General features: G+C 37.8%; 1 protein-coding gene and 1 long non-coding RNA gene across 11 annotated transcripts in view; one reads left to right on the forward strand and one right to left on the reverse strand.

Moving 5' to 3' along the window:
- The window catches only part of PDE4D (phosphodiesterase 4D), a 1,476,836-nt gene that overhangs the window by 1,386,335 nt on the left and 75,855 nt on the right, over window positions 1-14,646 (forward strand). The window lies entirely within an intron of this gene.
- The window catches only part of LOC140849206 (uncharacterized), a 30,663-nt gene continuing 24,834 nt past the window's right edge, over window positions 8,818-14,646 (reverse strand). For both annotated transcript variants that reach the window (XR_012130915.1, XR_012130914.1), the window contains exons 3-4: window positions 13,424-13,665; window positions 8,818-9,722 (exon numbers count right to left, since the gene is read on the reverse strand). This is a non-coding gene — a long non-coding RNA (uncharacterized lncRNA). The remainder of the gene's footprint in view (window positions 9,723-13,423; window positions 13,666-14,646) is intronic.

Raw genomic sequence — 14,646 nt, forward strand, 5'->3', positions numbered from 1 at the left:
TTATTGGCGTATAGTTCTTGACAATTATTTCCTGATCTTATTTCCCAAGGAAATCTTAGATTTAAGATGTTAGTTCTGCAAAGAAAAGTTTGTGGTATTTATCTTCATTACAAATAACCAGACCACACTCATCCTTTGTGGGCAGGGAATGAAAGGAGCCTTACGTGTAGAAAGCAGCAAATCTCCCAAAACACGTAAATCAGATGTGAATGAACTTGAAGTCAATGTGTAAAGTAAGCATAGAATCCTCTGATGCTTTTCTTCAATAATAATTATTTATTTCCAAGAAAAAAAGGGTCATTATGATTAGCAGATATAATGTGGGGGGCGGGGCATGGGGAGGGCTGTACAACACAGAGAAGACAAGTAGTGATTCTATAGCATCTTACTACGCTGATGGACAGTGACTGTAATGGGGTATGTGGTGGGGACTTGATAATAGGGGGAGTCTAGTAACCATAATGTTGCTCATGTAATTGTAGATTAATGATACAAAAAAATTATTTATTTCCTATTATGAAAGTAGGCCACTTTGTGGGCATTTCTGCAACTGAACTGCTCCTTATTCTTGGATGTCAGGCAATTTTTTGGAAAGAGAGAAGAGATACAATACCAAAAAGAAAACTAAGCATGGAGAGGGGATCATCTTTAAGGGATGTATTAATCTGTGGGTTACTGATTCTCTGATTAAATATATATTTTTAAAGTTATTTGATAAACAAATAAAAGCAGATGGTTTATGATATTTTAGAAAAGAATGAAACAACTATAGATAAAAGAGTCCCAATCTGAATTAACACATCACCATGTTGTGTGGGATATTGAAAATTCACTGTCATAAGATTTATGTCCTGCTGCTGGGTACTCATGCTTATTTGGTTCATTGAATTAAAATACTGGGGCTGGGTAGCCTGAAGGACCTGACAGCAAGCTCTACTTCAGCAGGGTCATCATCAGGGCTATGTGGTTTATTTTACAAGGCTGTGAAGTTTAACTAGCGCAAAGTGGACCAATGAGAAGTTGGCTCGGACTCTCACATGGTGGCCCACAGAGCTCACTTGAAAGTTTACCAAGGATGTAAATGCCACCTTGACTAATTGGCCTACCAATTGATTTAAAAAATTAAAACAATTTCTAATGTATTTTAGCAAAATTTAATATTTTGAAGGGGGCCTGCTACACAGCATTATTGGCATCTTAAAGCCACATTTTTGTTTCTTTCTAGATTTCACCTTTTATTAGGTGAGGTATAATTAACATATAACAGTTTCAGTTATATAACATGATGATTCAACATTTATGTATATTGTGAAATGATCACCACAGTAAGTCTAGTTAACATCTGTCACCATGCATAGTTACAAAATCTGTTTTGCATGTGATGAAACTTTGAAGATGTACTCTCAGCAACCTTCAAATATACAATACAGTATTTTTTCTTTTCATGTGGTATATATTTATTTGTATTGAAATATAATTGGCATGCAATATTACATTACTCTCAGGTGTACAACATAGTGATTCAGTATTCATATACATTATGAAATGATGACCATAGTAAGTCTAGTTACCATCAGACATTTTTGCCACTTTGTCCGTTGTCCTCCCTCATTCTCTCTCTTTCTCTCTCCCCCCATCTCTCCTCCTTTCCTGGTGGGTACCAGGAGAAAAACGTGTGTTTTCTCATGTTTCTTTATTAATGTCAACAACAATAATAAAACAGTTGAACTCTGGTCACAATTGAGGTCAGATTTTTCATTTAAATAGCATTTTCCTTGAAGATACCTGGGAATTAAGTTCTTTTTCCCTCACCATCCTTTTTGTATTTCTGAATGATACTCAATTTAAAATGAGGATTTCAATTTCATACTAAAGAACTAGTACTCTCCTGTTCTCATTTAATTTTAACTTCATTCCTTTTCATTCCCCACACCTTGGCCACTGCCAGAGAAGCTGATTATCTCAGGTTTTATCTTTTCTTTTATATTTTTAAGGCAACAACTTGCCTTGGCCTAGAGACTGATACTTTGGGTGTCAGCATAACTTGAAACAGAGAATGGTTTGACTCAATTATAGGTGGGTTTGATCGCAAACATCAGTTTTATAACCTGCCCTTCCTAATAAGCACTTCCTAACTTGACCATGGCCCTAGCCTTGACCCTTGACTAGTCTCAAAAAATTACTAACATAATTACTGGTTGACACTTAGACTCATGCCTTGATGTTTAGTAGTCTGAACAAGAATTTCCAGAGGCATTATAGTAAGGAAATTTACTTAAGAACTGTTGACTCAGGAGTATTATGTACAGCATTGATCCGTAGTTTAGCTAATAAATTTATTATGCTGCAAATTATATATGATTTATTGTGCATTGGCCAATGAGAGTGAGATCTGTCTCAACAGGAATGTTGAAAGAGGCAAGGCAGTGTGGGACTTTCATCTCCACTGGGAGTGAACGAACTTGCCAAATCTGGGCCATCCATCATAGTAAACATGTCCAAAACAAATCCTGTATCTTCCACAGTTCATTGTATTCATTAGCCCTTTTGAAATCAACAGTCCAAAATAGTTTTGGCCAAGTTTTCAATTGCCTGTAGTGTAGGCAGTGTGCCTTGGCTGTCTTCTCCAAGGATGTGCTCTCAAGTGGTGGTTCTTCCTGGGTCCCTTTCAACTAAATCTGAAAGGTCAAAAGGGTGACCTCATTTATAAGAAGGACATTATATATTAAATCATCAAAATGATTGTGTTAAACATCAAATCATTGTCTAAAAAGTCTCTTAGAATCACTTAGGTCTTGTATGCATGGATAGAAGGCTGAACTTCCCACTCGTGTACTGTGCAAACATTACTATGTAGGCAAAAAGTACAGTAAGTGTCAACTTTACGTGTGTACGAAGTGTGTGTACATGAGGGAGCCCCAAAAGAGTGAGCAAACATGAAATAATTATTCTTGTCACTGTTCTGATTGCCATTTTTAAGAAAATGTTTTATTTGGAAATTTCGAACTTAATGGGAAGCTTCATGAACAGTTCAAAGAATACGTGTGTATCACTCACCCAGATTCACCCATTGTCAACACTCTGCCTCATGTGCTGCATCACTCTTTCTCTTTGTGTGTACACACACACACACACACACACACACACACACACACACACACACAGAGAACTACTTTTCTTCTTTGAACCAGCTGATGAAAAGCTACCCACACCGTGGTCTTCCATATTCCAACTCCTCATTTTATGCCTCCTAAGAATCAGTATCCTTTTCTATATAACTACAGTACAGACTCAAACATCTGACTGCCTTTGAATTTTTCAGCATGACTTATTTATACATTTTACCTCAAACGCCAGCCCGTACTGAAACTGTTAGAGGGAGCAGCTTAACTATCTAAAAATGTCATATCACTAATATTTTTAATTTTGCAAACAAAAATGACATATCAATAGGAAATGACTAAATGCTGGTTTTAGGGAGAATAGATGAGTTAATACAAATACAGATTTCCCTTCATTAATAATAAGCCTTATTTAGTGATGTGTCTTATCAGTGGCCTTACAGTTAGTTAGCATTCATTAAGACAGACAGAGCATCTTATCTTTATATATTTTTTATGTCATTTTTCCTCTTGTGATCAGGTAACTCCAGGTTTTGAAAGATGTAAGTAGTTTCTACTTAGACAATGCCGTGACCTTGTTTCCTGACACTCAGCAGGAAAGAAGCAGAGGGGACATGGGCAATGCCGAATGGGCTCTGGAGAGAGCAGGGGTCCTGTGGGTGATCATCCTGACATTGCACCACAGCCATCCCTTCACCGAACAGATAGTCGTAGGTCTCTCCCAGAATGGTTCTTATAAGCTATTTCTGTTTCCTATCAGTTAAAAATGACAGCATAGGAAATATACTCAGTAATATTCTACTATCTTTGTATGTTGACAGATGGCAATTACACTTCTCATGGCAAGCATTTAGTAATGTGTGTAATCATCAAATCACTGTCTTGAATACTTGGAACCAGTGTATTGTATATCAACTATATTTCAATTAAAAGCATTTTTAAAATGCAAGTTTACACTGCTGTGAACAAATAGAACTGAGATTTGTGTTTCATAATCTATGCAGCTAATTTTGATAACCCATTTCTGACCATTGCAATTTTTTCCAAGAGGGAGCTTGAGCATACATATTGTTCTCCACACACGTATATGTAACAATATGTCTGTGTATTGGGGCTTCAAATAGTGCTCCAGGAACAAGATTCTCTGTAAGAGGAAGGTGTGATGCTGAGCAATTTATGAAAAATGGGTCCCCTGATAACTGTTGTGGACAATTTAGAGAGACAGTCCTGCAGAGTTATCCAAGAGCTATGGGTACATCCAGTGACACCGCACACCCAGAGGTGGTCCTTCAGCATGTACAAATAACAGTTTTACTTCCCCAGGCTGACTCTTCTTTTAAGCACTCAACAGATATATATTGAGGGGTGCTGTTCCAGGAGCTGGGGATTTGGTAATAAGAAGGACCATGGTCTGTAACCTCATGGAGCTTACACATAAACTGTTTTGCTTTAAAACGTTATACATTCAGAGGTATTTGTGCTCTGACCATATGACCACAGTATGTCACTCTATAAAGCCTTTCAGATATAAACTGGATCCACAAAAATTTAGCTGTAAAGTGTTAGATTTGCAGGAGAAGAGAGCATTGGCTTTAAATGACAAATCATGAAAAGAAATAATCTTGGAAAAACCCTCCAGCTTTTAATGATTTAATAAAAGCAGTGTGCTCAGAGACTGTTGAGTCAGAAAAGAATGTAAACATCCCTGTGTTCAAGTGTATGAATCAGTAAGGGAGGGGGCCATGGGAAGGAGAACCTCCCCCAAATGACAGTGTTCTATGGCAGAGAAACCATTTTTTGGTTCATCAAAATGGCTTTGAGGCTGCAGTGATTTCCAAATCCAGCTGGAAAACACAAATATCTGAACCCCAAGGGATGCTCCAAGGTGGTTCTTGTAGGGTTTTGTTTGGCATATTTTTTAGAAATCATTTTCACATAATTCCAGAGAAAGCTTTTAACTAGCAATCTATTACTGCACAGTATCTTTGAATTATAGTAAGCTGGAAACCAGTCATTTAATATCCAAATTTCAGGTTGGCCTATATGAACATACTTCTTGTTGACAAGACTAAGCTATAGTCCTAGACCAGAGGAGACTAGGAATTTTGTTATTGGTATTTGTATTAGTTAGGATCATGTTTGTATAGGAAAACAAGGATTTAAAATAGTAGTAGATTAGAGGATAGATGCTTATTTCTCAATCACTTTAAAATCTTTAAGTAGGCAGTGTAGAGGTAATGTAGCAACACTGTGTCGCAAAGTCTTCAAGAACGCCTCTATGCCTAAATTCAACTCATGGCACAATTTGGCTGCTCCAGCTCCAGCCATCAACTTTATATTCTAGCCAATAGGAATGAGGAAAGAATGAAGAAGGACAGATAAGAGATATATGATAAATGTTTTTTAATGAAGTTTCTGAAACCTCCACATAACACCTCTATTTCCAAACCATTCACCAGAATTTAGCTGGATGGCAACACCTGGCTACATAGGCGTCTGGGAATTTTCTCTATTTTGAACAGTCATATGCTTAGGTAAAATTAGAAATTCTAATACAACTGATGAAAAAAAGTATCAGTGTTAGGAGACAGCAGTAATATGTTTGTATGTTAACAGATGGCAACTACATTTATAATGGTAAGCATTAAGTAATGTATATAATTTTTAAATCATGGTGTTGTACATCTGAAACCAATATACTATTGTATATCAACTATATTTCAAATGAAATATTTTTTAAAATGCAAGCTTACACTGATGAGAACAAATAAATGTGAGATTTGTGTTTCAAAATCTATGCAGCTAATCTTGATAACTAACACATTTCTACTAATAATCTTGCAGTGTTTTAAATGTCAGTCTGAAACACTCTATTTGCTAGGTCATTCAGACTATGATCTTCATAGTTTGAGCTTAGTAGCTACAAGGAAAACAGTGTTAGGTTCTGCTAGAATATTTTACCTACCCTGGGTAGGGGCCTACAGATTAAATGTGCTAGAGTGATGACTAATTAATTTTAATGATAGGTAGCAATAGATTCTGTACCTCAAAGCTTGCATATACACAAGGAATTGGGAAAAAGAGAAGCAGGTAGCACAGAATAAAAGTAGCTTGAGTTCTTAAAACTGTTTGATGTTCTTCATGTTCTTACCAACTCATACCCTCATCTAAATTTGAATCACAGGTACATTTTGAACTTAGTGTAGAGAGTCCTAAAGTCTCACATGAGAATTACTCTGCTTGTTCTAACAAGATTGTATCCCAGTAGGCATGCCAAAATTTGATAGCTACAAATAAGGAGATCTGAAAAGAGAGAGGTGGAGGAAGTAATTTCTTTTAACTCTACTGCAATGTCTTGGATTAAGGTAGACAATGGTTGCAATTTTGCTGATCCAAGGCAGACATCACTAAATAGGGAGAATGAGCAATCACAGAGCTGATTTAATTTCCAGTGGGGTTTGTGGAAGCACCAAAACACAATGTAGTCAAATGTTCCTAAAAGTATGAAGTAATTTAATTTGTTATATCATTACAAGAAATTTAAGCCAAGCATAATTACATCCCAGTAGTTAAAAGAACCCGGTAAAGTGTCACTGTTTTTGACTGAACAAAGTGAGCTTTCTGATTACCTTGACCAGTCACATTTTAATTTTTGTCTGTCCATTTATTCCAAATCACATTAAAGGGCCTTAACTGATTTCAACAAAATAAGCTCCGTTATTAAGGTGCAATTTAACCTGAGAAGCTTAAGTTTAATTACTAGATTAGAGTTTGCAAATGTGCATGTCTTCAAGATTTCAGTACATTTGGGGATGTAATTATTAGGGGCTCTCAGTGTTCATAAGAGGTCCAAGATGAAAGGAAAGAATTAAATCTAGAAAATGGATTTTTGTTGTTCTACCAAGCCTCCCCAGAGAGAAGTGTCTGTTCTTTCAGGAGTGGCCCCAGCTGCCAAATGTGGTGATTAAGGGAGCTCGCACCTCCATAGCAAAAAGCCCTGGACAGGGTGTAGCACCCAGATTTTCAAGGGAGGTAGAGTGGGGTGGCTGAATGATGTGTAATAAACTCTCCCATAGTAGAGTGTCCATGTGATTTCACATCCAAACTTTTTAAAGTAGAAGGCAATGCTGTACATGATTTCACTGGGATAACAGATATAAGCCTCATAAATGTCAGGCCAGTTAGTATGTATGCACCCCCAACCCATAAGGAGCAGATATCTAAGCAAATAAATGCAATGGCATTTTTAGGTACTCAGAGAATAAATGATTCTGTAAGACACTAGAGGGGAAAATAGAGATGGGGGCCACTCTACCAGGGATTTCTCTCTCCAGTACACTTACTGCAGTCATGTGGTATCTCAGAGTGTGAGGTGTACAAGCCCTTGAAACGTGTTAATATTCCTCTAACAGTCTAGTTATTGATTCTCAGGTATGTTAGAAGCTCTGGATATATTACAGAAAGGTAACCTTAACAAAAGGAATGTTCATGTTATTCAGCAAACACTTATTGGAGAGCTGGTATGTGAGGGCCAGTGTTAGTACCAGAGATCAAAAATGAACTTGCTATGGTCCAACCCGGTAGAAAATCAGTCTAGGAGAAAACAAATCATTGCTATAGATTGTTTCATGATTTAATTACTTGAAGAGTTAACTTCTGATTTGGCTATCATGCATCAAACATGGTATTTGCCAATCTCTATCTTTATAGGGAACTCCTACTGGGTGGTAACCTGGATTTTCCTATGGCAAAGTAAACAGGGTGAGCAGGCTGTTTTAGTGAGGCTCTTTCAACTCAGAGGCCCTTGTTTTCCAGACTGCTAATTAATTTTTTTCCACCCGGAAAGCCCCTCCCTACTGTCTGAAGCTGTTCTGACCAAATGAGCTGAAACAAGCTATAGAGATATAGGATGTCTGGGTTAAAAAGGTTTGCTTATTTAATTAGATAAGTAATTTCAGAGCCCTTTCCAGGACTGCTGTTCCTACTCACATTGATAAAGGCTGGGAAAACCCTGTCATTCAGTGGATAACAGAATCTTGGAGAAGAATGAAGCATTGGAGTGAGCTGGAAATAATTGAAAAAATCTTAACATGCTTTATGTGCCTGCATATAATGTTCATCATCACTATTATCATTTTTTGAGTGTTTATTATTTTTCAGACACTGTTTTACATGTATAATCCTTTCTTCAAAATCATCCTATCATGTAGTACTGAATTCCCCATTTTACAAATTAGAGAACAAGTTAGGTAAGTTAATTAACTTCTATGAGGATCTCAGCTAGTCAGCGGCAGAGCTCAGGTTTGGAAACAAGGACTGCTTTACTCCAGAAACTATTCCCTTGAATATTCAGTCCTTGCAAAGTCAGTCTGGCCCAGAATAAAAACAGAATATTAAATCTACTCAAGGACTAAAGGGAGCAGGGATCCTCAGCAGGCCTTGTTTCTTAAGAAAGGAGTGAATGGGTGGGAGTTGGAGTGGGAAGTTTACACAGGCAGGACACCTTCCTTTAGGATCCAACCAAACGGTTTAAATCCAAATCTCAGTCTCACCCTGAAGCAGAGTTAGGTTAGTGATGGTAACTTGCCCTGATGGATAAGTTTCTAAACATTCATCACCCACAAAGAGAGAAGAAACTATAGGGCACAGCCCATGGGGGTGGTCAGGGAGGCAGAGACATGGAGCGGCAAGTGGGGAATGCAAGCTGCAAGTTTTTAATCAGGTGCTCAAGGTGCTGGATTTTCTTCACCCACTTATCTGGCAGCCCTGGTTTTTCTTCACTGCCTACCGCAGTTACCTCTTTAATTGTCATTTTTGAGCAAACACTCTTCTTGACATTCTCAGCTTCCAGTTGGCTTAGCCTCTTCACTTTTAGGGACTCATGCCCCCATTTTATGCCTTCATCCCACTGGTTGTGGCTCCATTCCCCCCTCACTGCTGGGCTCCCGCTGCAGAGAATTTGAGTGTTGGAGAAAGAAAAGACTTTCTGCGCTTGATGTACCCAAGACCTTGCTCTTTGAACTGCTTCTTGCCCCATCTGAGCCACCAGACCCACTCTTCCTGTTGTTCGCACACTGCTCCCTAAATACCAGCCAAGTTTGCAGACTCTGATCCTGAATTACCCGGTGGAAGAGGGCACAGACATCCTCTTTGGGAAGCTGGCCGTATCATCTGAGCTTTCCTGACCCTCTGTGCAAGCTTCTGTTGTAGCACACATGAGTTTCTTTTGAAATCACAGCACTTGTTCATTTGTTGATCAGTACCTCTAGGTTGTTGACTCAGAGAGAGATCTGGATTCAGCTTAGTCAGTTGAGTACCTCTTAGAGTACCACTCCCCACCCACCAGCAGGTGTTCAACAAGTATTTGTTCACTGGTTGAATTAAACCAAAGTTTCAATAGACAGGGATGGATAACATAACAATCTCTAGTTTCCCAACTTCGTCCATGGAAATGATTCAATCTCCTTTTTTGGTAAAACTAAAATAAAGGATGTGAGTTCCCTCCGACTTAGGAACCCACCACTGTGAATCTCCTCGTGAGTGTTCCCCTTTCTGAGTGATCTCAAGACATTGTCTACATCACAGGCCTTCTTGCTGCTCCTAGGGAAGAAGGAAGAACATGTCATCAGCTTCTTTGCAGAGCTTCTGTTGAAGAAACCTTTGCATGAATGAAGTAGCATGAGAATGGCAGGAATTAAATAGATGGAAGGAAAGAGGGAAGGAAGGACTGGGCGAGCAAGTGGCATATATGGTCAAACATGCAGAGATGGGATTCTAAGAAAACTTACTGACAAGAGGCGGAGGTGCGGTGGGGCCAGCCACAGTGGGTGGTGAGAACAGATAGGCCTAGTGAGATGGGTGGTAGAGGGGCTCTCCAAAGTCCAGCTGAAGGTTGGGTGCAAACCAATGGGTGTTAAAAGTCCAGGAAATGGTCTTGCATGGACAGATAGTATTATTCTACAAGAGGTGCTTTGGGTATGTAAGATTATGTAGGAGGGATTGAAAAAGGAAAAGAACCCTCGAAATGGAGGAAACAGCTAAATGTTTGAGGACTTTATTTGTAATATTTTAAGAGCTAGAAAGGAAAATGAGGACAAGTGGAAAGATCCATTTGTCCTGTCCATGTGCCAGTGAAAGGGTTAGGATGTATGACAGTCTTTGGGAAACAGTGCACCCTGATTGGTTGGGACATTAGTAATTGTTAGGTCACTGGAGTCAGATATTTTTGGTCAGGCCAAGTTCCTCACAGCACATCTCATAGGAGTCCAGTTGGTCCATGGACAGCTGAGATCATTTGGCTCATATCATTCCTGAGTAAAGGAATCTGTCTTTTGACTCCAAATAGTCTTTCAGTGACCCCACATCAGCACTCCAGATTCCAGAAACACTTCTTTACATAATTTCTTTACTTTGAAATTATAAGATCCTTATGGGCATGTCTAAAATATTGTCAGTAAGGTTTCTGTCACTTGTGCTAAACACTATTGATATTAGAGTTGCAAAATAGCCACTAAAACCCACAGACTTCTTTGTTTGGTCCTTGAAATTTTAACTGTTTAAAAATTAGTTGCCAAAATCTTTAAAACATTGATATTATGCATGTTTTTTTTTTGCAAAAATAAAATTCGAATGTGGGGATTCTTTTTGAAAAATCTGAAGATCTGGTAGTAGCTGGCTACCATTCCCACATGTGCCTTCCAAAGTCCCCACCTACTGCCCCCGCATGTGATGTGTCTGTCTCCTCTAGGCACTTTTGTGAGTGACCCCTGCTTTATATGTCCAACTGGTAGTCCTCTATGCCCTAAGAAAATCCAAACATGTAAGGAGAAATGATTCACAAAACATCTGCTTATGGGACAGCTCATACCTGAGAGATCCCTGTGGTCTACTTACTTCTCCCTTGCAGTACAAAAGGAGAAGGAGAATTTTTATTATAAAGCAGGAGGAAGAAAGAAGAGAGAGATGAAACTAACATTTATTACTCTAGGTGATTCCTTACCTCAGTGTTTTCAAAATTGTTGGTAGATTGCAAAATCAATTTAGTGGGTCATAGGCAATATTTTTAAATTAAATAGAATGGAATAGAAAATATCAGAATGAATCATACATGGTAAGGATAAATATTATTTCACTTAAGTTCTGTTTCAGTTATTTATATACTGGATCAAATGTACATGTATGTATATTATATCTGTATACTGTTTCTATTATATATAAACTTACTTTGTATTGTGTATATATAATTCTTTTTTTTTGGTTTCACTTAAACTCAACTACATGGTTTGTTAAACACAGACTATAAACAAATTGTGCCATGACAGTTATATGTAACACATAGGAATTAACTCCTCACATACACACATTTTGAAAGAAATATAAGTATTAAAACATTCCCATAAATATGTTTATACCAAGAGTCAGCACCCACACTTCTTCAAGAACGAGTACAAGTAACAATAGTACTCCTTGCACCTTCTACTTTAAATAAGCACACTGGTCAGAGTATAAAATGTCTCTCTTGCTGTGGGTCAGTATCAAAAAATCTTGAAAGCCACTGCCTCATCTCATTTAATCTTTCTCCCAAACTGTAAGGATGGAATCTGGGCCTTCAAAATAAAATAGCATTCTCCACAGGCACTCTCTGTGATTTTTGCTTGTTGGAGGATCCCAAAGAATGACAAACAGGAATGGTCTGGTTAGCCGGGGCACTGTAACTGATGAACAAAGACCCTTGCAGTGTGGCAGGTATGATTACTACATCACCAAGGATAAATTGTGAAAACCAAATATACAGTATGAAGTTTGAATGTAGACCTAAATACCCAGAATGCTCTCCATTGGTTAGATTTGCAACAGAAATTTGTATGAATAAAATAATCCCATTGAAGTAGTGGATGCACTGAGCACAGTAATGTTAGCAAAATGGCAAAATTTATAAAACGTAAAAGTCATACTTCAAGAGCTGAGATATATAATGCTATTTTAAAAAATATATAAAGTCACCAGAAGGGACTCCCAGTTACTTTTAGTAGATTTCAAACTTGTATTTAATCTAAATTCTTCTACTCATATCACTACCTTAATAACTTCAATATAGAATGTCCACATATTAAGTTAAATAATTCTAACTAGTAAATATGCCCTGGATATTTTATACACACATACACACACTCAGCCATTATGGTTTTTACATGATGGGAAGAAAAATGCTATGCGATTTTTTTTCTCTTATCAAGGATCTGTTATTTAAGCATAAGCCTGGGATGCTCAAAATAAATTTGAGTTTGCAAGATCAAGGCATGGCAAGAAATGTCCAGATTGCTGTTGACTAATACATGTTTTCAAAAGCTGATCTTAAGAATGAAATAAAACATGAATTGCATGCTTTTTGCATCTTGTGAGTAAAACAACTGCAGTTTAAATTGCTTAAAGTAGCAGGTACAACGAATACTGTTGCTAATTGTGTTAATTTTCAGAGAGATGGAAGGGCTGACTACTACCAGTATCAAAAATATGTACAGAATTGTTTTGATAACCTTGTGTTTTAAGAAGAGATGGGGAGATGATGGATTGTTATTCAACCAGCTGTTACATGTTACATGTTACATGTAGCAGACTTGATAAATATTTACAACTTTTTAACAAATCATGCATTTAAGTTGAAACAAAACCAACAAAAATGAAATAGGCATATGGACTTGTGATTTGTAAATTGGGTTAGTCTTAAAATTCAAATAAAATGTGGGAAATGGCCTGAGGGGCTGTTACCTTCTCTGGGATATATTTTTAGCCCTACTTTACAAAAGAGAAAACTGAAGTACAGAGAAATTAAATAATAATTCACCCAAATTTGCCACATAGTTGCTAAGTTGCAAAGCTAGCATTTGAAATTAGTTCCTCATCCCCAGTGTCACACATTTTCTTTGCTTATAACTGTCATAGTAGGTGACTGAAGTGGCTCTCTGTGGAACTCTTAGCGCTGTGCATATGGACTCCCACCATGGATACTTAATCTCTCTTCATTTCATCCTCCTGAGTTACCTGTGCACTTTATCCAATCCCCACAATATCCATAGCTCCAGGCCACACATTTAAGTATTCAGCTCTATTTCCCTTCTTCTCCCTCAGAGGAGTCTACTCCACTCAGGCAATTTACTGCCCACAGATGTAACCCTCATTCAGGCTCCGGACATTCTTCTACTGAAAAGAATGTTAGCTGACACCCTTGCCCCATATCCATTCAAGCCACAGACTTTGTTGAAGATCTACATTCTGGTTCACCTTCTTCCTGGAACACTTACCTACAGTCCATACCTCCTCCTCCCTACCGTGAACTACAACAGCACTCCCAAGAGGAATGATTTCTGTGCTGCCCTCCCTGTCTCCAGGCAGCAGCTGGTCATGTGTCTCATTTTCTCAGAAGGCTATTATAAGTTTCTGCCCAGGTCCAGGCCACTGAATCTTTCATGTTCTTGTATTTCACAGCAACCAGCACACCAGAGAGGCTCAGTAAATATGTATGAAGTTTTTGACTGCTGTTTTTCTGGTGAATAGAAAAAGAGAAAGAGAGAAAAGAAAGGAAGAAGGAAGATTACTCTCTGACCATTTCTCAACAGTATCTTGAAGTCCTCAGGAGGGGAAGTAAGATGTCCTTAGTGGAAATTTCAAATATACAGGAACTTACAGAACACATGTATTGTATTTATGTTTTTGGACTTTCCTGACATGGTGTAGGACAAGGTTTGCCAAAGTATGCTTTAAGAAATGAGAGCTGTAGGAAAAAAAAGTGTCCCAAGTTCAAATAACTGTACATAATACTTGTTAAATGACATGGATAAGGTCTCTTTGTCACAGACTTTCAGCTTCGGGTAGATTCATATTCACTACAAATCACTGCAAAGAGGCTACATATTCAACACTTCCGAAATTTATTTGACCACAGAATTATTTTAACCAAAGAGAATCTTGTAGGAATAATGCTTATTTAAGTATTCTTTGGGAAATGTTCTAATGATCCTGCCAGTAACCTCATAGTAAGTGGTGCTCTTTCATTAATCAAAGATATATCTTATATATATATATATATAGTAACTTCGCATGATTTCATGTGGTCTTGTGAAGGCTATTCTAGATCTTAAATTCTTCACTCATGTTCAGCCCAGAACTGGTTGATTGAGAATTTATAGTGATAATAGGAAAATAATAATTGGTTTAGGTTGAGACCCTGTGAGAGAAGAAGGAACTCCTCATGTATTAAATGTCTTTTTGCAGAATAACTTTTATTTAAACAACCTGGTAAGTGAGTCAGAATAGTAGTTACAATTGATTGACTACCTACTGTAAGTCAGATATAGCTCTTGGGGCTTTATATGCATTTTCACATGCATTTCTCCTGAAAACTAATTCCCAACTTACACAATGGGCTCAGGTATTTAAATGACTAAGGTAACTAGAACAATAGCAAAGCTAGAATTCAAATTCTGGGTGACTCAAAAATTCATGCTCTTTCTGATCTGATCTGCCC

Source organism: Manis javanica, chromosome 1, assembly GCF_040802235.1.
Source record: "Manis javanica isolate MJ-LG chromosome 1, MJ_LKY, whole genome shotgun sequence".
NCBI classification, from domain to species: Eukaryota; Metazoa; Chordata; class Mammalia; order Pholidota; family Manidae; genus Manis; species Manis javanica.